The 25232-nt window shown below is 41.6% G+C and overlaps 1 protein-coding gene across 25 annotated transcripts in view; it reads left to right on the forward strand.

Moving 5' to 3' along the window:
* ABHD13 (abhydrolase domain containing 13) overlaps positions 1 to 25232 on the forward strand; it is a 341021-nt gene that overhangs the window by 156284 nt on the left and 159505 nt on the right. For 12 of the 25 annotated variants that reach the window (XR_004539849.1, XR_004539847.1, XM_033948432.1 and 9 more), the window contains one exon: positions 4634 to 4721. The exons of 9 other annotated variants lie outside the window; for them this stretch is intronic. The gene's annotated coding sequence lies outside the window, so the exon portion shown is untranslated. The remainder of the gene's footprint in view (positions 1 to 4633; positions 4722 to 25232) is intronic. 4 more of the 25 variants (XR_004539848.1, XR_004539855.1, XM_033948423.1 and 1 more) reach the window with 1 other exon arrangement.

Below are 25232 nucleotides of genomic sequence, written 5' to 3' on the forward strand. Positions count from 1 at the left end.
GAGGCTACTTGCAAGCAACATTAAGAGAGAAATTGAGAAGTTTTTAAACTAAGAAGAAGGGGAAAGCCGACAGTCGACAGAGAGTCGATGGTTCGGGAACCATGCTGAACGGTTGGACAAGCTGGGGCTCTTTACCCTGGAAAAGCAGAGACTGAGAGGGGACATGATAGAGACTTATAAAATCATGAAAGGCATAGAGAAGGTGGAGAGGGACAGATTCTTTAGACTAGCGGAGACAACAAAAACAAGAGGTCATTTAGAAAAACTGAGAGGAGACAGATTCATAACGAATGCAAGGAAGTTCTTCTTCACTCAACGGGTGGTAGACACCTGGAACGCGCTTCCCAAAGAGGTGATAAGACAGAGTACAATTCTGGGGTTCAAAAAGGGACTAGATGACTTCCTGGAAGCGAAGGAGATAACAGGGTACAGATAGAGGTTTACCTTACAGGACATTAAGCGAATAGGGTATGGACGTTTAAGTTAGGTAGGGAACACTTACAGGTCATGGACCTCGGGGGGCCGCCGCGGGAGCGGACTGCCGGGCACGATGGACCCCTGGTCTGACCTGGCAGAGGCAATTCTTATGTTCTTATGCACCAGTATACCCAGAGGATACTGTGCAGAAAGATAACAGGGAAGACTCACCGGATCATATGCAAGACAGAAATCCTGACAGATCGAAAGGGACACAAGAGGGAAGGAAATGTAAGAGAGTAACAGGCCACAAACTCAAGTGTATGTACACGAACGCAAGGAGCCTAAGGAATAAGATGGGGGAATTGGAAGCTACGGCACAAAAAGATAACCTTGACATCATCTGCATCACAGAAACATGGTGGAACGAGGAAAACTTCTGGGACACTGTGCTTCCAGGATACAAGCTATACCGCAGAGACAGAGTGGCCCAAAATGGTGGGGGCATTGCCCTATATGTCAAAGAGGGAATTGAGCCTACCAGAGAGAACACAAAGAATAAGTTACAGGAACAAATGGAACGGAAATGAAGATCGGCATCTACTACCGAACCCCAGGGCAGTCTGAAGAAATTGATGGAGAAATTACAGACCAGATTAAATGCAACTGCAAGGGAGGCAATTATCTGGGTAATTATCCAGGGATAGACTGGAACCTAGGTACCTCCGGCAGCGGTAGGGAGAACAATTTACTGAATGCTATAGGCAATTGCTTCCTGGAACAACTTGTGAAGGAAAATACGAGAGGAAACGCAATTCTGGACTTAATTGTAAATGGACTATGAGGACAGGCACAAGGTGTAGAAGTAGAGGGGATGCTGGGAACCAGTGATTACAATATGATCCACTTCGACCTCGGTGAGATTGGTCTCGGAATTCCAAGCTCTTTCGTGTAAAGATCCTTTCCTTTAAAATCTCTTGACACTGGTGACTCCTTGTGCACTGTTCCTTCCTTCCTGCCAAAGATTGTTTTGGCATTTCATGTCAATCAGGAAGTTCACTTACCAGCGTTTCAGGTTGAGGGGTGGTAGATTCAAGAGTAATGCTAGGAAATTCTTCTTTACGGAGAGGGTGGTTGATGCGTGGAATGCGCTCCCGAGGGAGGTGATGGAGAAGAAAACGGTGACAGAGTTCAAACAAGTGTGGGATGAACACAGCGGATCTCTTATCAGAAAATAATGGGTATACATTGAAGGAACTAAGGCCAGTACTTGGCAGGCTTGTATGGCCTGTGTCCCGTATATGAATATTCAATTGAGGACGGGCTGGGATAGTTAAGATTGGCTGGAGCGAGCTTTGATAGAGACTCCAGTAGATGGAACCTAAGCACACTACTGGGCAGGGCTTTGGGTTTCTGACCCAGTAATATAAACTAAACTAAAACTTAGGGCTCCTTTTACAAAGGTGCGCTAGCGTTTTTAGCGCACGCTCCGGATTAGCCTAAAAACTACCACCTGCTTAAAAGGAGGTGGTAGCAGCTAGCATGCATGGCATTTTAGCGCACGCTATTCCACGCATTAGGGCCCTAACGCACCTTTGTAAAAGGAGCCTTTAGTTTTATAGACCGTGTCATCAACCTAGAGGAGCTCGACTTGGTTAACAATAATGTAAAACATAATGCATAAATTTGACAAGGAAAAGTAGACTAAAATAGTTAATTTCCAAAATGTTTAGCAAACAAAAAAGTTTTCAGAACTTTCCAGAATAAAGCAAAAGAATCTAAACTTCTTAATTTAAGTGGTAAAGCATTCTTGGATTCGGTTAATTTAAAAGCAAAAGAATAACTTAATCTCTTAAAGGTTCTGTTTTTACCACTGAGAGAGGGAAATGTAAGTTGTTTGTTTTTTCCATGAAATTTTATTAAGAGTTTTATCAAAATACAAAAAAGAATAACAAACAATATCAATATCAAAGTCATGAAACAACAAATGAGTAAGAACAAATATTCAAGTGCAACAAGAAATTATTAGGTACATATAATATAAAGGTAGAAATATGGTCTAGAACAGTGGTCTCAAACTAAAACCCTTTGCGGGGCCACATTTTGGATTTGTAGGTACTTGGAGGGCCGCAGAAAAAATAGTTAATGTCTTATTAAAGAAATGACAATTTTGCATGAGGTAAAACTCTTTATAGTTTATAAAACTTTCCTTTAACAGTTAAAAGGAAAGATATATAAACTATAAAGAGTTTTACCTCATGCAAAATTGTAATTTCTTTAATAAGACATTCACTATTTTTTCTGCGGCCCTCCAAGTACTCTATTTTTTTCTGCAGCACCCACATTTAAAGTTCAATATCTTTTCTTTCTCAAAACTGGCACATTTCAATCACTAAATTGAAACTAAAATCATTTTCCTACCTTTGTTAATTTCATCAGTCTCTGGTTGCACTTTATTCTTCTGACTGTGCATCCAATACTTCTTCCCTTCTTTTAGCCTCCTGTATGCTTCCTCTCCTCCAGACCTCATTCCCTCCCCCAACTTTTTCTTTCTTTCTCTATGTCTGTCTTTCTCTGATTCCGTGCCCCATTTTTTGCTTTGTTTCTAGTTCCCTGTCCCCCTCCTTCTTTCTTTCTTCCTTCCTTCCTCCATGCCCCATTTTTTGCTTTTTTTTCTGGCTCCCTGTCCCCACCCCACCTTCCTTCCTTCTTTCTTTCTTTCTTCCTTCCTTCCTGCCCTCCCCCATGTCACCGCCGCCGCGGAATAGGCTGCTGCCACTATCGGGAATAGGCCGTGATCTCCCTGCTTCTCTTCTGCACGGGGCCGACCAACTCTCGCTGCCCGACGTCAATTCTAACGTCAGAAAGGACGTTCCGGGCAGCCAGGCAGCGATTGGCTAGCCAGAACGTCCTCTCGACGTCAGAATTGACGTCGGGCCGCGAGAGTTGGTCGGCCCCGCAGGGAAGAGAAGCAGGGAGATCAAAGAACACGGTGCCGGCCTGATCCCCGATGGCAGCAGTGAGAAGGGAAGGGAAGCAGGTTGGGCACCACTGCTCTAGACGAGCCATGAGCCGCACTCTAGGGAGAACAGTGGACCGCCCCCCCCCCTTGGTAAGCCACTGGAGCAGCAGCGTGTCTGGCCGGCTCGTTCGTTCAAAGCCGCGGGTGGCGGCTCCTTGCCAGATCCGTACCTGCGTCTGAAGCCTCTCTGATTTTGTGACATCAGAGAGGCTTCCAATGCAGGAGTGGATAGCGCAAGGAGCCGCCAACCCGCGGCTTTGAACGAACGAGCCAGCTGCTGTTCCAAAAGGAAGAGAATGATCGCCTCCAGACCGCGGGCCGCAAATAAAACCTGGAGAGCCACATGTGGCCCGCGGGCCGCGTGTTTGAGACCGCTGGTCTAGAATGTTGTGGTAGGTATTAGGAAAGTACTCAAGAAAGGAAACAAAGAAAAAATGGGAAAGGAAAGAAAAAGGAGGCTAGAGAGGGAAAAGGAAGGAAAAGTAAGAAAGTAAAAGGGAGCGAAAAAGAGAAGAGAATCCCCCAGAGGCCATAGAAAGAGAGAAGAAAAGGAGAAGTTGGAGAGAGATAGAGGATATAGAAAGTATTAGGCATTAGCTTATTGGTGGTAAGGCATTAAAGAGAACTCAAATAGTCATTGAAATTAGCCCATTTAGCATGGACTTTAGCGGTCAAAGGAATAGTAGCAGAGATAAACATTTTACGTTTGTGTTGTAGTAGGACAGACTGGTACCAAAAGTGCTCATTTAGGGAATCAAACGATTTCCAATTAGATAATATGAGTCGCAGAGCTACAACGAGAAGTGTATTGACAGGGCATATTGAGATGCTGGTAAATTGAGTAAAGGAGTCTCAGATTTTAAAATGACTACTGTAGGAGAAAAATCAAAAGTGAAATTACAGATTTTTTGGATAATTGACCAGACATTTGTCCAAAAAGTCTGCAGGCAGGGACATTCGACGAGCATATGAAGCAGAGTACCTGGATGTAATTTACAGTTCCAGCATTTGTTAGAAGACAGCAGTCCTGAAACATGTAGTTTTTGAGGTGTCCAAGTGGTTTTGTGATGTAGGAAGAACATGGATTGCATAGAGTTGGCAGATGGAATAGTTTGGATGGTTTTAGACCAAAAAATTTCCCATTGTCTATCTTGTAGATGGCAGTTTAAGTCTTATTTCCCATGATTTTTGCAGGGGGATATGAACGTCTGATCGGGAGTTCAGGAGTACCTTATAAAGATGAGAAGCAACATGGCCTATGGTAAGGAGTTTGGGGAACAATGTAAGTATAGTAGGGGTTCTCATAGCTTTCAGTTGCAAGACTTTAGTTTTTTTTTATCATGGAGGAAAGTTGAAGCCATTGATAGAATGATGAGGCGGAGGGCAAATTTATCTTGTAATTCCGAAAATGTCCAAAAGTTGTAGAGAGGGGGTACAGATGTCTGTCAAGTATTGTATTCCAAGTCTGGCCCATTGAGGCCAAATTATTGGCTTTTTGTTAATAAGAAAAGACGAGTTATGCCAAATGGAGATATACGTTGAGGTTCTAATGGGTGTTTCTAGTAACTCATCGAATTCAAGGAGACAGGTAGCAGATTGAGAGATGATGGGGTTTGAAGAAGAAAGTAAAGCATCAGAAGTTAATAGCGGAGCCAACGACAGATATGCCAGATAAAGAGCATGTTTAAATTGAAGCCATAAAGGGAGATAGGCACTTGAAGTAGAAAACCAGTGTGCGGTCTGCTGTAAGATAAATGCCTTATGATAACTTAGGAAGCCTGAAAGAAAAACCCCCGCTCTGGTCTTTGGAGCCTCAAGTTTTTTAAGAGCTATCTTAGGTGGTTTATTATTCCATATAAAGGCATTTATGTGTTTATCGACCATTTTGTAAAAGTGAGGCGAGAATATATGTGGGATCATGCTGAGTACAAAGTTAATTTTAGGCGCTACTACCATCTTGATTGTCTCTACTCTACCCTACCAGGAAAGATGAAGGGGGTGCCAAGATTGTATTAATGATTTAAGAATAGCTATGAGATTGTCACTATTATGTTTCATGGTAGCAGGAAGGGATGTATAGAGGTTGATTCCTAAGTATTTTATATGTGACGGGGACCAAAGGAGGTTATATGACTGGATCAATTCAGGACGTGAATACTTATTAAGAGGCAGAACTTCCGTTTTCTGTTTATTAATTTTGTAACCAGAAAAAGAAGAGAAGAACTGAATTAGATTAAAGAGAGCAGGTAAGGATTTGTCTGGTTTAGTAAGATATAGGAGAACATCATCAGCATATGCTGAAAGTTTATATTCTGTTTTGTTATGTAGGATGCCAGCGATATCCTTATGGCTAAAAGAAAGGGTTCGAGGGCCAAGTTGAAAAGATATGGAGAGAGGGGATATCCTTGATGAGTACCCCGTTGCAGGGTAAAAAAGGGCGACAGAATGTTATTTGTAATAACAGAGGCTCTAGGATTAGAGTAAAGGATTTTAACATATTCTAAGAATTTAGCTGGAAAACCAAACCATTGCATTGTTTGAAATAGATGAGACCATTCTACTCTATCGAACGCTTTTTCAGCGTCTAAAGAAAGAGCTATACAGGGTTCTTGAGAATTGGCAATGGAGTTTAAATGGAAAAACAGACGAGAATTATCAGTAATGAGTCTGCCTGGCATAAAACCAACCTGATGAGAGGAAATAATTTTACTAATATGATGCTGCAGTCTATGGGAAAGGACTGTATCATAAATTTTGTAATCAACATTTAAGGGTGATATAGGTCGATAATTGGGAATTTGCTGGGGATCTTTATTGGGTTTAGGGATAACCGTAATAACAGCATCTAAGAAGTGACTGTTAGAAATCCTCTGGGGATTAAAAGAGTTAAACAGTGATGTGAGTATAGGGGATAGGTTTTGTTGGAAGGTTTTATAGAATTCTACTGTAAGCTCATCTAAGCCAGGCGATTTCCCAGACTGGCAATGGGTCACGAGCGGAGTTCCGCAAGGGTCAGTGCTAGGACCTCTCCTGTTCAATATATTTATTAACGACCTGGAGGCAGGAACAAAATGTGAGGTTATTAAATTTGCGGATGACACCAAATTATACAGCAGGGTTGAAAGCAAGGAGGACTGCAAAAATCTCCAAAAGGATCTGACAGCGCTGGAAGAGTGGGACAAAAAGTGGCAAATGAGCTTCAGCATAGGGAAATGCAAGGTCATGCATGTAGGGAAAAAGAACCCGATGTTCACTTACAAAATGGGGGGATCACCACTAGGGGTGAGTAACCTTGAAAGAGACCTGGGAGTGATGGTAGACACATCATTAAAGGCATCGGCGCAGTGCGCCACAGCCTCAAGGAAGGCAAACATAATGTTGAGCATCATTAAGAAGGGTATCACGACCAGGACGAAGGAAGTCATCCTGCCACTGTATCGTGCAATGGTGCGCCCGCACCTGGAGTATTGTGTCCAGTATTGGTCGCCGTACCTCAAGAAGGACATGGCGGTACTTGAGAGAGTCCAGAGAAGAGCAACTAAGCTAATAAAGGGTATGGAAGACCTCTCATATATTGACAGACTGAAGAAGCTGGGGCTCTTCTCCCTGGAAAAGCGGAGACTTAGAGGAGACATGATAGAAACCTTCAAGATCATGAAGGGCATAGAAAGAGTAGACAGGGACAGATTTTTCAAATTACGGGGAACCACAAGTACAAGGGGGCACTCAGAGAAATTGAAAGGGGAAAGGTTTATAACAAACGCCAGGAAGTTCTTTTTCACTCAGAGGGTGGTGGATACATGGAACGCGCTACCGGAGGATGTGATAAGCAGAAGCACGCTACAGAGCTTCAAACAGGGTCTGGACAGGTACCTGGAGGACAAAGGGATTGAGGGGTACAGATTGGAGTAGAGGTAGGTAATAGTTAGAGGATTAGAGGCAGTTACAAAATTAGTCAGGGATACTGTTCAGGCAATAAGGCCTGATGGGCCGCCGCGGGAGCGGATCGCTGGGCAGGATGGACCTCTGGTCTGCCCCAGCGGAGGCAACTTCTTATGTTCTTATGAGAGATGTTTTATAGATAACACTATTTCAGAAACGTCAAATGATTTTTGCAGAGGTTCACAATCTGATACGGAAAGTTTAGTAGAATGTAAAGAGGTCAAAAATTGATTAATATGATCAGATTGATCAGGTGTATCAGAGGAATAGAGCTGAGAGTAGAAGGAATGAAAGGCTGCCGAAATAGAAGAATGGGAAGAGAGGAGTTGTCCAGTAGAGGTTTTTATCGTGGGAATCTGTATTTTAAAGAAGTGTGAAAACCAAATGGATATACAAATTCACTTCTTGTGTCACATGTAGAAAATATACTTTTTTTAAGTATACCACGCCTCAGAGACCAAGTATAAAGGCACACATTGGCTAAATACTTAGTTTGGTCTTGGTATCAATCATTGGCAAGTGGTAATTTGAGGTATTTTATATCCTTTCAATTCTTAATTTGTAATTTAAATTCTTGTTCTTTTTTTATTTTTGTCAAAGTTTTTAAACTAGATGTATAAACATCTTTGCCATCAAATACTATGAAAAATATATGAATCAAAGATAGTGCATAAACTCAAAGAAAGCACTTATCTCAAAAGCAGTTCACACTGTGTAGATCCCAACGGGGCCACTGTTTCACCTGAAGTGGCTTCGTCAGAGGAACGTGATGAACAGTGTCTAAAATAGGCAACAAAAGTTACATTTAGTATAGTATTTGAGTACATTCAAATCTTAGACTTTAAAGTTTAACATGTTCAAATCCTAGCAAACTTACGGAGCCGACTTTGATTCAGCGTGTATTTTTCAAGAAATGGCGTCGGTAAAAACCAACGCTGAACTATTTAAAGGGATTTTGCTCAGCTGTCGGTACAGCGTGAGGAACGTCAAAAAACGTAATAACGTGATGACGTTCGTGAAGCTGACATCATAGGAAAGTACAAAAAAAATATTTCACAATTCAAAAATACATAAATTTAAGTCCAATTTATCGAAAGATCAACACCAATCAGTAATTGCTTTGTGGATTTTTCTCCATACCTTACTAATATGACCTCAAGCAACTGGAACACGACATTTGGATTCAATGTAGAACAAATTGAATCAATACTCAATGTACCTTCACAGTTTGAAATTAGTTCAACCGGTACAGACAATTTCAATACAGATTGGGGACTTTTTTTCAATTTAAATAAGAAAATTATTAAAACTGAGCTTAATAGTGGAATATTAGTTGAATATTGCAAATGTGAACGAATACCAAGAGGTCTACGTATGAACAAAGAACCTCAAAATTTCAAAGAAGACACTGATTTCTTAAAGAAATGGAATATGATTTTGAATAAATGTTCATTTGATTTAATGCTTTTGATCATAGAAAAAAGCAAACAACAAGTAGAACACTTCAAGATAGAAGTAGAAAAAACTATCAATATTCTTAAATCTACTCAAATGATAGAAAGTTATCAGAGTCAATTGATTAAAACTAATGAAAATTTGATCAAATTCAAAGATAATATTAAAAAATTCAAACTGAAAAAATTTTATAGGGACGAAAAAGACTATCTTAATAATAAGGTTTATCATTGGATGACCACTAATGAAACATCAAAAACAGTAAGCACTATTAATGCAGAAGATTCTAGTTCATCCTCTAGCAACCTTAGTTCCTCAGGTAGTTCAAATCCATCAAAGACTTTTTTAGGCGCACGAGGAGGGTTTCAAATTCGAAAAAGCAGACGAGGCAGAACTCAAGCCAGAGGCAAACCATGGACGAGATCACAACAGCAACTCAACCAACAGTAACAATTAATCTCTCCCAACAGAATTTAGAAAGCGCTGATATTGAATTATTAAATCGAGGTCTGTCCTTTGTACCAACGGTACCTAATAATGAATTTCAATTTAATATTGATTTAGAAAGGTTCTTCAGACTCTTGGAAGTTAAGTTATTCTTTGCAACTAAAACTGATTTTGTAGACAGGACAACGATTGCTCCAAAATCTACGTGGAAACCAATTGGACCCGTAGACCCTACTTTAAATGTATTTAAAGAATTAGTACGCCAAGACTCTCAAAAAATATTTCACAATTCAAAAATACATAAATTTAAGTCCAATTTATCGAAAGATCAACACCAATCATTAATTAATCTACAAAGTAATAAAAACATCATTATTAAGTCAGCTGACAAAGGAGGTGCAATCGTAGTTCAAGATAAGTCAGTGTACATTACCAAGGCTCTTGAACATCTTCACGACACTCAAGCGTATGTGCAAATCAAATTAGATCCGACTAAAAGACTTCAAAATTCAATTAGAAAAATCACAGACTCGGCATTAAAATTGGGTTTCATTACCAATCGTGATTACAGATTTTTAAATACCAAGCATCCAATGACTGCAATCATTTACTTCTTACCAAAAATACATAAGAATTCAATAGATCCACCTTTTAGACCCATTACCTCGACTCGTGGGTCTGTCTTGGAACCTCTATCAAGATACGTAGATCAATTTATAAAGCATGAGGTTCCAAAATGCAATTCATATATTAAAGACTCTAAAGATTTTTTACAAAAATTAGATAACATAGATCTAAAAGAAGGACCCTTTATAATGGTCACATTGGATGTATCATCATTATATACGTCTATCCCCCAACAAGATGCTATTGATGTTATCAAAGAAGTATTGGATTCACAACCAAAACCACAATCAGTCCCTACTGATTTCCTTATCTCCTTGACTATGTTAGCCATGCGAGAAAATTTCTTTGAGTTTGAAGGGAACCTTTTCAAACAAATACAAGGAGTGGCTATGGGGGCGGCATTTGCCCCCTCGGTCGCTAATCTTTTCATGATAGCATTTGAACAACAATGGGTAAAACATTCCCCGTTTGAATCTCTCATCTTCATTTGGTGGAGATACATCGATGATGTTTTTCTCCTATGGAGAGGCTCAGAAAGTCAACTAAAAGCATTTGTAGAATGGCTAAATTCATGTGACAATCACATTCAATTCACTTACACATATTCTTCAATACGAATACATTATTTGGATATCGAGGTTACCATTGAACATCAAGCGTTCATTACACGAACATATGAGAAACCTTTAACCAAAAATACTTTCTTAGAATACTCAAGTTGTCACCCGAAACATTTGAAGAACAGTCTTCCTTTCTCACAAATGCTTCGTTTACGACGTAATTGCACATTGCAATCTGAATTTAAAATCCAAGCAAAATCTCTGAGCAAAAAACTAAAAGCCAGAGGGTATCCTTCACATATTATCAAGAATGCATATAGAAGGGCTAAATATAATAACAGAGACCTATTATTGAATGATCACACCACAAGCACCACTGCAGAAGATCCATGTACAACTTTTGTGTTAAAACATTCATCCAATAGTTTTCAGCTAACTAAAATTATAAAAAAACACTGGGCTATTGTTCAATCTCTCCCGAGTTTTAGCAATACCAGACTTAGGTTTGCTTACTCAAGAGGAAAAAACCTTAAGGAATTCTTCAGCAGTAACAGTGAATATGTAAGAAGCAGCATGCACAACATACATGGACATTTTAAATGCGGTCACTGCATATACTGTGATTTTTCTGTGGTAACAAAAGAATTCATCAATCCTTGCAATAATATGAGCTATAAAATTAAACATTTTAGTACCTGTCAAACAGACCATGTAGTTTACGTGATCATGTGTCCCTGTCAAAAAATTTATGTAGGCATGACTACCAGACCGTTTAAAACAAGACTTGCTGAACATAAATCTAACATCAAGAGATGTCAACTCAAAGAACCATTAGTTCAGCATTGTAAAGATGCATCCCACTCCTTTCATAACCTTAAAGGTTTCATAATAGATGTTATAAACAAGAATAGGAGAGGAGGCGACAGAGTCACTATGCTTAAACGCAGAGAAACATTTTGGATATTTACTTTACAATCAATATATCCTTTAGGACTAAATGACAAAATAGATTGGACAGCGTACTATTAAATCAACATGTTTTGTTTATCAATTTGATTTACATTTTTCATATTTTGATCATACTTTGAATTTGACCTATTTAGGTTGAAGATAAAAAAAAATTTTTTGTACTTTCCTATGATGTCAGCTTCACGAACGTCATCACGTTATTACGTTTTTTGACGTTCCTCACGCTGTACCGACAGCTGAGCAAAATCCCTTTAAATAGTTCAGCGTTGGTTTTTACCGACGCCATTTCTTGAAAAATACACGCTGAATCAAAGTTGGCTCCGTAAGTTTGCTAGGATTTGAACATGTTAAACTTTAAAGCCTAAGATTTGAATGTACTCAAATACTATACTAAATGTAACTTTTGTTGCCTATTTTAGACACTGTTCATCACGTTCCCCTGACGAAGCCACTTCAGGTGAAACGGTGGCCCCGTTGGGATCTACACAGTGTGAACTGCTTTTGAGATAAGTGCTTTCTTTGAGTTTATGCACTATCTTTGATTCATATATTTTTCATAGTATTTGATGGCAAAGATGTTTATACATCTAGTTTAAAAACTTTGACAAAAATAAAAAAAGAACAAGAATTTAAATTACAAATTAAGAATTGAAAGGATATAAAATACCTCAAATTACCACTTGCCAATGATGGATACCAAGACCAAACTAAGTATTTAGCCAATGTGTGCCTTTATACTTGGTCTCTGAGGCGTGGTATACTTAAAAAAAGTATATTTTCTACATGTGACACAAGAAGTGAATTTGTATATCCAATCTGTATTTTAACCCTTTTCTCTTAAGGTAGTTAGCTAGCATTTTACTGCTTTTATTTATTTCTACATAATATTTAGTAGAGGTAAGGAAAATATCTTGTTGTGCAGCAAGGCTAACTATTTTATTATATGTATATTTCAACTTGTATATTTCTGGTAGAAAAGTTTTATCATTAGAGGCAAAGAAGAGTCGTTCTTGGTTTGTAATTTGAGATTCAATATTAAGAAGTTCCCGCCTATTTTGTTTTGTTTGATATGCTTGAATGGAGATTAACTCACCTCTAAGGGAAACTTTAAAAGCCTCCCACACAGTTAGTGCGTCCATTGATTCCGTCATGTTAAATAGAAAAAATTCATCTATAAATTTAGTTAATCTTTGTTTAGTAGCGTCATCCATTAACAAGGAATTAGACAGTTTCCAAATAGGAGATTTGGTCATAGCAACGGAGGACCATTGCAACGTAATAGATATCTGATATGACTATAGCGTTAATCTTAGAGGTGGCTAGACATGGGATCAGTGAGGAAGAAATAAGAAAATAGTCAATTCTCAAATAATTGTGACATGGCGCAGAGAAGTACGTATAGTCCCTTTCATCTGGGTGTTGAAACCTCCATGGTTCAGAAAGATTATAATGTTTAATAAAGGAATGTAAAGTAGAGGCAACTTTAGTTGGAGTGATAGCGGAGGGAGAGTGTCTATCTAACTATATATCTAGAGGTAGGTTAAAGTCGCCAGTCATAATGATAGGGAGAGGGTCGTAGTCTGAAATGGCCTGGAAAAGTTGTGTAAAGAACTCAGGGGAATCAATGTTTAGAGCATATACATTAACAAGAAGAACTTCTTGCAAAAAGATTTGTGCTTTAACTATCAGCCATCTACCTTCCAGATCGTGCTTAGATTCTAGAAGTTGGAGAGAGACATTTTTATGAGATAAGATTGCAACGCCATGCTTTCTGCTTGTTGCTGGAGATTCAGCAACGTAATTTAGCTCATCTTTGGAGCTCAAAAAGTGGGAAATATTGGAAATATGGGTCTCTTGTAAAAAAAACAATTGAAGGTTTAAGTTTTTTAAGATGAGTGAAGATTTTTTTCCGTTTGATTGGATGTCGCAAACCATTTACATTCCAGGATGCATAAGTGAGTGTGGATAGGGCATCAGATGTAGACATAATATAGATAGGAGTTGTTTGGGCCTATATGATGATAACAAACAGAAAGTAGAGAGAAAGAGAGAGAAGAAAAGGTAGGCCTCCAGGGACAATATCAGAAGTAGGCATAATAAGCAAAGAGAGCTCAGCCAAGTGGGAATAATTGAGATATCGGGGGAAAGCAACTAAACAAGAGGTGCTCAAAAAAGGAAGTATCCTCCAAAATGTATCTATATATATAAAACCCCTAGCCGCGCATGCGCACTCAACTGCGTGCTTCCGTGATCTCTGATCTGTGAGATGTAGATTTGTGGCCGCAGGAGTGTGCATGCGCGTGTCCCCAGCCTTACTGCTTCCCAGCCATCAGCGTTGGACTCCCTGTTCTCCAGATCACGGTGTCGGCTCCTCTCATGAGCCGCACCAGCGTCGGAGAAGACTTCCGACGCTGGCGGGGATCGAGAGGAGCCCTGTGACACTCGCCCAGAGCAGACCAGACCGTGGACCGGGCAGGGAAGCGCTGAAAGAGACTCCAGCTGCGAGCTGCTCAGTGGGACCAGGCAGGCAGCCACGCGAGGGAGGGAAACAGAAAAAAAAAAAAACGGTACATGCATGGAGAAGCTGGGCCTGCCTGCGGGAAACACGATAAGGGAAGGGGGGGGGGCCTTGAAGCAGGCTACACCGCGGGAGGGAAGGGGGAGGGGCCAAAAGGAGCAGGCTAAGTGTAGGGAAGGGGGTGGGGGAAAATGCTGATACTGCTGCACAGGGACTTGGAGGGGAAGGGAAATACCTGGAGGAAAGACACAGGGAGAGGGACAGAAAGACAGAGAAAGGGACCAGGGAGAGAGAGAGAGACAGTGGGAGGGAGAGAGACAGAAAGACAGACATACTTACATATATTCTAGCACCCGTTTATGTAACGGGCTTAATGACTAGTAATTAATAAATCAAGAAAGCCACACAGATGGAGAAAAAAGAAGACATAGAAAGAAGATTGGGAGTGGTTGTAACTAATGATAGAATAATTTCAGTAGGAAATTAGTGTGGAGAAGTCACAGATTAAAACAGGGTTGTGGAAGCTATGGGGTTAATAATAAAAAAAAAAGTCTAAAATGTGTCAAACCAGGTCTAAGTGCCGAAAAAGGGGCCGCTGAGCTGATGGCCGCTGGTATGATCAGTTCAGCGGCCCGGCAACCTACCCACCGCAAGCATCGCGGCAGGATAGATGCCTCATCTCCCCTACCGCGATGCCATCACTCCTCTACCCGAACTGGTGCGACCCGCGGCAGGAGAGATGCCCTATCGGGTCGGCGGGGGGAGGCGATCGGGGGTTCTGGGGGGGGAGGTCGTTGGGGGGAGGGGGGTTGCATCGAGGGCAGGAGGGCCTGGGATCACTCCTGCCCATAATGTAGTGGGGGGTGGGGGTAGGGGATCGCCGGGGGGTTATTCCATGTCAAGTGATCAAGGGCTCCCTGCATGACCATCACGGATTTTGATAAAACTTTATGCACAAAGTCCCACATGTATCAAACGAACTTTGGTAAAGTTTTAGTTTCGCCTGTGGAATATTCGTGGAGATATAGCCATTTGTTTGACCCCATACCGCAATGACATACAGTACGACAGTGACATTCTGACAACTTTGAGACACAATATCTCACGAGCTATGTTTCCAAAAAAACTGAAACTTAGCTACCCTGCACAACTTTTGGAGCTCTATTCAGTGCTACCAATAATAATTTTTGTCGAGCACTGAGTGAATGGCTGAATTACAGTAAACTTGGCAGAAAAAATTAGTGCTCCAAAAAAAGTCAAAGTTTGACATTACTTAGCTCCCACAATAATTGAGTAATAAATGCGAAATTTGGCACATAGGCCCTGATTCTCCAAAAGTGCGTCCCGATTTTAGGCAGCTGTAGACGTCCTACAGCTGTCTAATCAGCCAATCGGGATGCACGTTTAAAAAAAAAAAAATGCTCCCCAGGCAGGCCTGAAGGCGCCTCCGGGAGCCTAGGGAGACCCGCAAGATGCCTAAGCTCACCTACAGGCCTTAGGCGAACTTAGGCAGCCCTACGCGTCTCCCTAGTAGAGGAAGAGACGCTTAAAATGTAGGCCAGCAAAATGCTGGTCTACATTGTAAGTAGACGCGGCCGCTATACTGATCGCGGCAAGGGATCTCCCTGCTGCAATAAAGTATAGCGGCCGCGGCCGCCTGTCCCATCACCGACAGGAGGATGCCTAACTCCTCCTGTCGGAACCCCGAACCCCGGAACCCCCTCCCCCCCAAACTCGTAATCGCCGACAGGAGGATGCCCAACTCCTCCTGTCGGAACCCCGGAACCCCCCCCCCCCCCAAACTCGTAATCGCCGACAGGAGGATGCCCAACTCCTCCTGCCGGAAAGCCCATCGACCCCCCGCCCCAATTAATCTCCCTCCCCCAACTAACCTTTCAATGTTGGTCAGCTGGACGGGTCTTGCTGCCGTCCAGCCGACGGGTCTGCCTCGTGGAAATGAGACGGCACGCCCCTTCCTGGCCCATCCCCGCTAAATCTAAGGCCTGATTGGCCCAGGCTGTAGAAGCCTGGACCAATCAGGCCTTAGGCATAGCGGGTCCGCCCATCCCCACTAATCCTAAGGCCTGATTGGCCAAGGTGCCTAGCCTGGGCCAATCAGGCCTTAGATTTAGCGGGGATGGGCCGGGAAGGGGCGTGCCGTCTCATTTCCACGAGGCAGACACGTCGGCTGGACGGCAGCAAGACCTGTCCAGCTGACCAACATTGAAAGGTTAGTTGGGGGAGGGAGATTAGTTGGGGCGGGGGGTCGTTGGGCTTTCCAGCAGGAGGAGTTGGGCATCCTCCTGTCGGCGATTACGAATTTGGGGGGGAGGGGGTTCCGGGATTCCGACAGGAGGAGTTGGGCATCCTCCTGTCGGCGATTACGAGTTTGGGGGGGAGGGGGTTCCGGGGTTCTGACAGGAGGAGTTGGGCATCCTCCTGTCGGCGATTACGAGTTTGGGGGGGAGGGGGGTCCGGGGTTCCGACAGGATGAGTTGGGCATCCTCCTGTCGGCGATTACGAGTTTGGGGGGAGGGGGGTCTGGGGTTCCGACAGGAGGAGTTGGGCATCCTCCTGTTGGCGATTACGAGTTTGGGGGGGGAGGGGGCTCGGGGTTCCGACAGGAGGAGTTAGGCATTCTCCTGTCGGTGATGGGACAGGCGGCCGCAACAACCGCGGCCGCTATACATATTGCAGCAGGGAGATCCCTTGCTGCCTTAAGTATAGCGACCGCGTCTAATTTAACCCGATTCTCTAAAGACGCCGGTTACAGAATCGGCGTTTAGTATAGGACGCCTCTCCCGGGCGGCCTGCCTGGGGAGCATTTTTTTTTTTTAAAACGTGCATCCCGATTGGCTGATTAGACAGCTGTAGGACGTCTACAGCTGCCTAAAATCGGGACGCACTTTTGGAGAATCAGGGCCATAATGTCTCAGTACAACGTTGTTTTCAAACGTACAATTTCAACCTCCAAGCTCTTTCCATTAGTTTACAAATTAAGTGTAAAGTTGCTAATTTGTGTAAAAAGGCTAAAAATAGGGTATTTTCAGCCTGCTTTTACAGAAAAATACCTTTTAGAAACTCTTTCAAATCAGTCTCATTAGAAAGAGCATATTTCAAACTCCCTAGAAAAGTGGGCTTCATTTTTCAACGCAGGTTAACAATGCCCGAAAAAGGGGGACAAAGTTGGGAGATGTCACCATGGCAACGGCCTACGTTTCAACTTACAATTATGTCACTTTTCACACTGTTTTTCCCTGTTTATTTTTACTCAAGCTTTGGGTACAATTATAGTGTTCTTAATTAATGATTATTCCTAACTAGAAATTGAGGTGATAATTTTGTTGCATGCAGATCACAAATTACAACTTGTTTTCTTTTTCAGATCCACATTATTATTAATTCAGTTTAAAATGGATGCCAACGAATCGACTAATAATAATCCTTTTCTGCCAGACTGTGCCATTGGGCAAAAATTGTTGTCAAAGTGTCATGACGGCACATTTTATTCTAAAAAATGTGGGCTTATTTTTTTACATAATTTGTCAACCGATGAAAAATTGCTTATCACTCGGCGTTGAACTGATGGATAAAGACCAAATCTGCCTCCACCACAAAGCAAAGTATCTCGACAAATACGAATTAAAGCAAACATCGTGTTGTAATCCATTTGAAAAGAAAAATCACATTGTTCAAAGTGGATTGTTAAAAGTCGATCTTGCCATGTCTAATGATTTTAGAAAAGTGGCAAAAATAAATATCAAGCCAGGTCAGAAACTTTGCAGTAGGTGCAAAGCCCAATACGTTTCAATGAGTGAAGCTAGTGCAGCATCTTCATCTTCAGACGATTTTGATATCAGCATCTCCAATGCAGTTGATCAAAGCTTGACTGCTTTAGGAACCTCTCCATTGAAAATTCGAAGGTTAGCTAGTAGAGATAAAGCTGGCTATGTGATACGAAAAATTGAACGTGTGCAGAATGTGATAGCCAAGAAGATTACATCTGCTGCTGGAGTTTCAGCTGAAGAAGTTTGGCCGTCTCGTCAGTCTGTAGAATGCAAGTTATGTGAAGATTACACTGACCTCATTAAAGAAATGAAAATGAAAATTGCAATATCCAACAGGTCAATGAAAGTTCAATTATTGACAATGGCCCCAAAAAGTTGGTCAATAAAGGAAACAGCAATGAAGTTTGGCGTTTCAGAGCGCATGGTCAGAACAGCCCAAAAAGTAAAGAAAGAGAAAGGCATTTGTTCTATACCTGATGCAAAAATTGGCAAGTCCCTTCCAAAAGAAATTGCAAATAGAGTTCAAGATTTTTACGAAGACGATGAATTCAGCAGAATATGTCCTGGCAAAAAAGATTGCATTTCAGTCCGCCTCAATGGTTTAAAAGTACAAAAGCAAAAGCGGCTGCTGTTGTGTAATTTAAAAGAGCTGTACGTGGCGTACTCTAACAAATACGGAACTGAAATTGGTTTTTCCAAATTCTGTGAGCTCAGGCCAAAGTGGTGTGTAACCGTTGGTGCATCAGGTGCACACTCCGTGTGTGTCTGCACGATACATCAAAATGTAAAGCTCATGCTACAAGGCGCCAATGTCAAAGAGAACTAGTTCTTATGGAAAAAACTGTGTGCGACCTAAATGTCAAGGACTGTATGCTACAACGATGTCAAAACTGCCCTGGTGAAGAAGCACTAACAGCATACCTGGAAGAAATATTCAAGGATTTAGATCCAGAAGAATCAATAGAATTTAAGCAATGGGTTCACGCTGACCGTGAAACATTAGAAACAAGCGTACTAACCATGGACAACTTTATTGAAAGACTTGCAAGCAAGATTTGGAAGTTGACAAGCCACCGTTTCATTTCAAAACATCAAAGTGAATATTTGAAGATGTTGAAGACAGGCTTAAAAAAAACGGAAATGATCGTTTTGATGGATTTCGCTGAAAATTACTCATTTGTTGTACAGGATGCCGCCCAAGGCTTTCACTGGGAAAATTCACAAGCTACGGTACATCCTTTTGTTGCATATTACCTCATTGAAGTGGGCACATTGCAAGTTGTAAACTGTTGCATTATTTCTGATCATATGCAACATGATACGATATCTGTACACGTGTTTATTCAAAAGTTGATCGAATTTTTGGTAACTCAAACAAACATTACCAAAATATACTACTTCAGTGACGGCTCAGCTGCACAATATAAAAACTACAAGAACTTTGTGAATTTGTGCAATCACAGAAATGATTTCAACATTGAGGCTGAATGGAATTTTTTTGGAACTAGCCACGGAAAATCACCCTGCGATGGAGTTGGTGGAACAACTAAACGACTGGCTGCCCGGGCTAGCCTCCAAAAACCATCAACGGATCAAATATTGACGCCAAAGGATCTATTTAACTTTTGTGACCAAAATATACACGGAGTTAAATACATTTATGTTCCAAAAGAAGAAATTGAAGAAAGCAAAAAGTTTCAAGAAGAAAGATGGCATGAAAGCAGCACAGTAGCCAGTACCAGAGAGCACCACCAATTTGTACCAGTCGACTCAAACTCGGTTCGTATCAGCAAAGTTTCAAATGACACAATAAATTTTGTTGCTAAAATTTCTGATATTGCCATTCCAAATTTGAAAGTGTCCGAAATCTTTCCTGGTTGCTACGTTGCCTGTACTTACGATAATCAATGGTGGATAGGCAACGTTGTTGAAGTCTCAATTGAACAAAATGATGCATTGATAAAATTTATGCATCCTCACGGTCCAGCTCATTCGTTTTATTGGCCAGAAAGGCAAGACGTTTGTTGGGTTCCAGAGCAACACCTCATCTGCATGCTTTGTGCCCCTTCAGTTACATCATCCGGCCGCCAATATCAATTTCCAGAAACTGCATTGAAGAAAGTGGCTCAAAAATTTAACAGAATGTTATAAAGATTGCTGGCAGTTAAAATCAAAGTGGACTTCACTTCGGCTTGGGAACCATATAAGATACCCAATTTAAGCTTGGGAACCTAGGATAAGACACCCTAATCATTAGCTTTGGAACCAGAAAGATACCAACAAAAGGCTTTGGAGCCTTGACAAAGAAACCAAATGCGAGGCTTGGGAACCTGGACGAAGTGGCCCACCCGTGGCTGGTATTGCACAGCTATCGGGCGTGACCCCTATGGCGATGGGGTTGCCAGTTCAAACTCTTGAACTGATAGTGACAATGTCACCATGGACCAACGCAATAGAGTAGTAGTAATACTACGTCAATACAAAACTGTAACTTTAAAAATGACAGAACTATGTTGAAATAGAGGTTGTTGCCGTGGCAACGTCTCCCAACTTTGTCCCCCTTTTTCAGCCATTGTTAACCTGCGTTGAAAAATGAAGTCCACTTTTCTAGGGGGTTTGAAATATGCTCTTTCTAATGAGACTGATTTGAAAGAGTTTCTAAAAGGTATTTTTCTGTAAAAGCAGGCTGAAAATACCCTATTTTTGGCCTTTTTAATACAAATTAGCAACTTTACACTTAATTTGTAAACTAATGGAAAGAGCTTGGAGGTTGAAATTGTACGTTTGAAAACAACGTTGTACTGAGACATTATGTGCCAAATTTCGCATTTATTACTCAATTATTGTGGGAGCTAAGTAATGTCAAACTTTGACTTTTTTTGGAGCACTAATTTTTTCGGCCAAGTTTACTGTAATTCAGGCATTCAATCAGTGCTCGGCAAAAATTGTTATTGGTAGCAATGAACAGAGCTCAAAAAGTTGTGCAGGGTAGCTAAGTTTCAGTTTTTTTGGAAACACAGCTCGGGAGATATTGTGTCTCAAAGTTGTCAGAATGTCATTGTCGTACTGTATTTCATTGTGGTATGGGGTCAAACAAATGGCTATATCTCCACAAATATTCCACAGGCGAAACTAAAACTTTACCAAAGTTCGTTTGAGACATGTTGGACTCTGCATATGAAGTTTCATCAAAATCCGTGATGGTCATGCAGGGCAATTTCCAAGAATCTGATCACTTGACATGGAATGACCCCGGGGCCAAGGAGGGCTTGGGCTCCCTCCTGGCTCAATCCATCGCGGGGGGGGGGGGGGGGGGAGGTGGTCGCTGGGGCCAGGAGAGCTTGGGCTCCCTCCTGGCCCAATCCATCATGGGGGGTGGTCGCTGGGGCCAGGAGAGCTTGGGCTCTCTCCTGGCCCGATATCGTTGGGGAGTTGGGGAGTCGGCGGAGCAAGAGGGCTTGGGCTCCCTCTTGCCCCGATGTTGTCGTGGGGGGGAGGGGGGTCACGGTTCGACATGGCAGGAGGGCTTGGGCACCCTCCTGCCTGGATCGTTGGGGGGGGGGGTTCTGTAACCGGTGTTGTTTTTGACAGACACCGGTTACAGAATCCAGCTTTTAGGCGAAGGACTGGCTCCTCATTCGCCTAAAAGCCCTTCTGTTGGACGTTTGGGGCTTAGACGTTTTTGTGGTTCATTATGGCCAAAAATGTAGATGTCCTGGGGGTGTACTTTTAGACGTAGTGGTGATCTGGGCGTTTAATAGAGGCAGGCCATAATCAAAACAAGGACGTTTGTTTTGGTTATGGACACTTTCCCTGCTTCTGCTTTGAACATTTAAGGACTTAGGCCAAAAGGGGTCTTAGACTTTTTTTTATTCTGCCCCTCAATCTATTGTAATAATTATTAAATACGTGCAAACTGTACAGAGTATGGTAGCAAAAATAATCTAACAAGAAGGCAATAAAGAAAAAGCGTGGATTAACAATATAATCAAGGAATAGAATTCCCGGAGGTCAAAGATAGGATTGTAAATCAATATAAAAGGGCAAGAACTTAGAAGCCGTGGATAACATAAAGCATGATAAGTCAGATAGTAGATGCATGAAATGTACAGGGTAAAAGAGTCTCATATAGTTTATCAGTGAGATGATCATATAATAATTAGAAGGTATAACTTCATATGTTATATCAATAAATATCATATAATAAAATTCATATATTGCAGGCCAATAAACAAAAGAAAGAAAAGGAAACTGCACATATCAATGTTTGTTTGTTTTTTTAAATATATGATATAAGTTGTGAAATTCATGAGTTAATAGTTTATGAAAAAGAAAGTGTAATATATAGGAAATATTGGCAATACATTATGCAAGTTGAGTTCAATAAAAAATAATTACAGAAAGTATACAGTTTAGTAATTGATAAGTAAATGTAGGTTGTAATAAATAAAATAGTGATATGAAACTAGTGGGGGGGCAGAAAAGAAAAAAGACATAGACTAGTAACATATGCAATTACAATATAGTTTCCAAGGACAGGAAAACAAAGGTGCAATTAATATAGAAAGACAATAGTTTATAGGTTATATAAAAGTATAAGCTATATGAGACCAAAGAGAGAAATTCATTGAGATGTATAATATATAAAGGTCATAGAGAGGTAAGCAGTGAAATGGTTATAAATTAATTGAAAGGTATAAATTCATTTAGCAAATCTGTAGATACACAAAGAGTATAGTACAATTAATAATGCAAACTAATAGGAAAATCTATATAGTACAGAGTAGCTAGCAATAGAGGGAGGTAGGGAAAAACATATTTCAGTTGGTCAACAGTACATATCAATTTAAAATTATGAAAGACGCTGCAAAATTCATTAATTAGTGTGTTGGATTGTGTAGGAAGTACAGTATTAGTAATGTATATTAGAAGCAAGCATGGGGAAGGGACAGACAACATAAATATGGGTCAGCTAGATAAATTAAAGGTATTTTAGAAAGACTTAATGAAATGGTAATTAATTCATAAATATAAATCTAATCAGTGCAGTCAGTAATTGCCATGGATAGGGCTTGGCAAATGTGAAAGTAAATAAGTAAAAATAATGCAGTCAGAATTATAAAGACAGGTCAAAGAGGCAGAGGGGTCAAGTATATGGTAAAATCTGTGCAAGATAACTGACAATATAGGGCTCATAGAGGAAATACAAGGACAAATTAAATACTTTTAAATGCATCAGAAAGAGATCAGGATATATAGAATTCATGCAATTTAGAATCTTAGTTAATGAATGTACCAGTCTGTTGGGAATATGGGGAGACTAGGGAATTATCTAAAAGGTATTTAAATAAATGTATATGCACAAGCAGTATCAAAATATGGAAGAGAAAGAATTCATCGTATTAATTTATAATTATATACCTTAGACTATAGAATATTAAAAAAGAATTAAAAACAAAGTTAAGTAGTGAGATTCAAAAGGGGGACGAACAGCTTAAAATTAAAAATTAAACAATCCCGGAGAATGTAGTAACAGGAAAGAGAAATATATTCAAAGAAAAATATATAATTACATATAGCATTATTGTAACCTCGAAGTAAACTAGGGGGGAATCTACAAGTCAAGATAGTGCAATACTATGGGCACTAGTAGTTAGAAAACCAAGAAATGCGGAATTAGCCGATACAGAAATTCAATACAGAGTAAACGCATTATAAATGAATGGGAAAGGGAGGCAGGAGTACTATGTATGGAAAGGAGAAGTAGCATGCGATATCGGAAAATACAATGGCAGTTTAAAAAAAAACCCTAATACATTTGAATGGGGATCAAAGGGAAAATGCATAATCAAATCAAAAATTCATTTAAATAAAGAAGTAATAATATTAAAAACAAATTAGAGGCACAGATAGGAGATAAGAAATTCATTAAATAATGAAAAAACAGCATATTAGCAGATAACACGAAACAGTACTTGCGCGGGAAACCATCGGGTAGGGCAGGAGCCATTTTATGAATAAAAAATACGACCACAGGAGCAAAACAAAAAAGGGGAAAAAGCTCCCAGCGCACCAAATAAATCTTGCGTGAGTTTAACATGAGGGAACAGAAACCAAACGTCCATATCAGCAATTATCCCAGGACAAGCAGGCAGGTATTCTCACTAATGGGTGACGTGATCCAATGGAGCCCCGATGTGGACGCCTCACAAGCAGTCTTAAAAAAAAAAACTGGGCAGGCCACGTAGCCGCAGCCCCGCGGCTTCGATCTTGCAGCAGAGCTTTTTCGGCCTATGTCCTGGCCTATCACCGGTTTTAAAAAGTGTGCCAAGTGCCAGCGCGCAATTTCACTAACGGACCCTCATCGACGCTGTATTCGGTGTCTCGGGCCTGAACATCTCCCGAAATCGTGCCGGCCTTGCTCCACACTCACCGCACGTGCTTTCAAGCGCCGTTGCATTTTGTGAGAATCGCTGTTCATGGAGTCCTCGACGGAGCCGTCAACCTCGAAGGGACCTTCGCCTTCGACATCATCCTCAACTCCACAACCTACCACCTCTGCGGTGCCGAGTCTCATCAAGCCCGCCTCGTTCGTCCCGGCTCAGACTCCGGCGCCTGCTGCAATGCCTTCCTCAACCTCCTCAGGTCAGGTAGCTCAGCAGCCCATTCCCCCAGTAGTGTTGAAAGTGCCCAAGACCTCGAAGTCCAAGCACTCTCACACTGCTCCGAAGGAACGCGATGCCCGCGCAGGTGGTCCCATTTCAGATGCAGATCCATCCTTGCCGGCCTCGTTCCAGACCAAGCTACAGAAGCAATTCATCGAGCTCTTTACCACGATGGGGCCTCAGCTTCTTTCCCAAATCCAGCCTGGGCACGTGGAGGCCTCCCGTGAGGTCGAGCCCCCTCCAGTGCCTCAGCGGGGAACACACTCTCAACAGGGATCATAGTCTCTGTGAGTGTCTGGTCTGGCAACAATGCATGCATCGCAAGGAGCAGAGTCCTTGCCCATGCCTCCATTGGAACCAATGCACTCGATGCAAGGAGCAGAGTCTTTGCGAGTGCCTCTGTTGGAGCCGATTCACTCGATGCAAGGAGCAGAGTCTTTGCGAGTGCCTCTGTTGGAGCCGATTCACTCGATGCAAGGAGCAGCGTCTTTGCGAGTGCCTCTGTTGGAGCCAATTCACTCGATGCAAGGAGCAGAGTCTTTGCGAGTGCCTCCGTTGGAGCTGATTCACTCGATGCAAGGAGCAGAGTCTTTGCGAATGCCTCCATTGGAACCAATCACCCCGACGAGGTTCGAGCCTTTACGGCAACCACTCCTGCATCGATCAACCGCTTCCATCCCCATCCACTACCTAGGGGCCTCAGCGAAGTCCTACTCGCCTCGCCCATCGAGGCCGACCTCTCGACACAGTCCACATCACCGATCAAGACACTCCTCGAGGCACTCGTCCAGGCAGGCCTCGCCTCATCGGAAGCAAGCACAC

Source organism: Geotrypetes seraphini, chromosome 6 (genome assembly GCF_902459505.1).
Source record: "Geotrypetes seraphini chromosome 6, aGeoSer1.1, whole genome shotgun sequence".
NCBI lineage: Eukaryota > Metazoa > Chordata > Amphibia > Gymnophiona > Dermophiidae > Geotrypetes > Geotrypetes seraphini.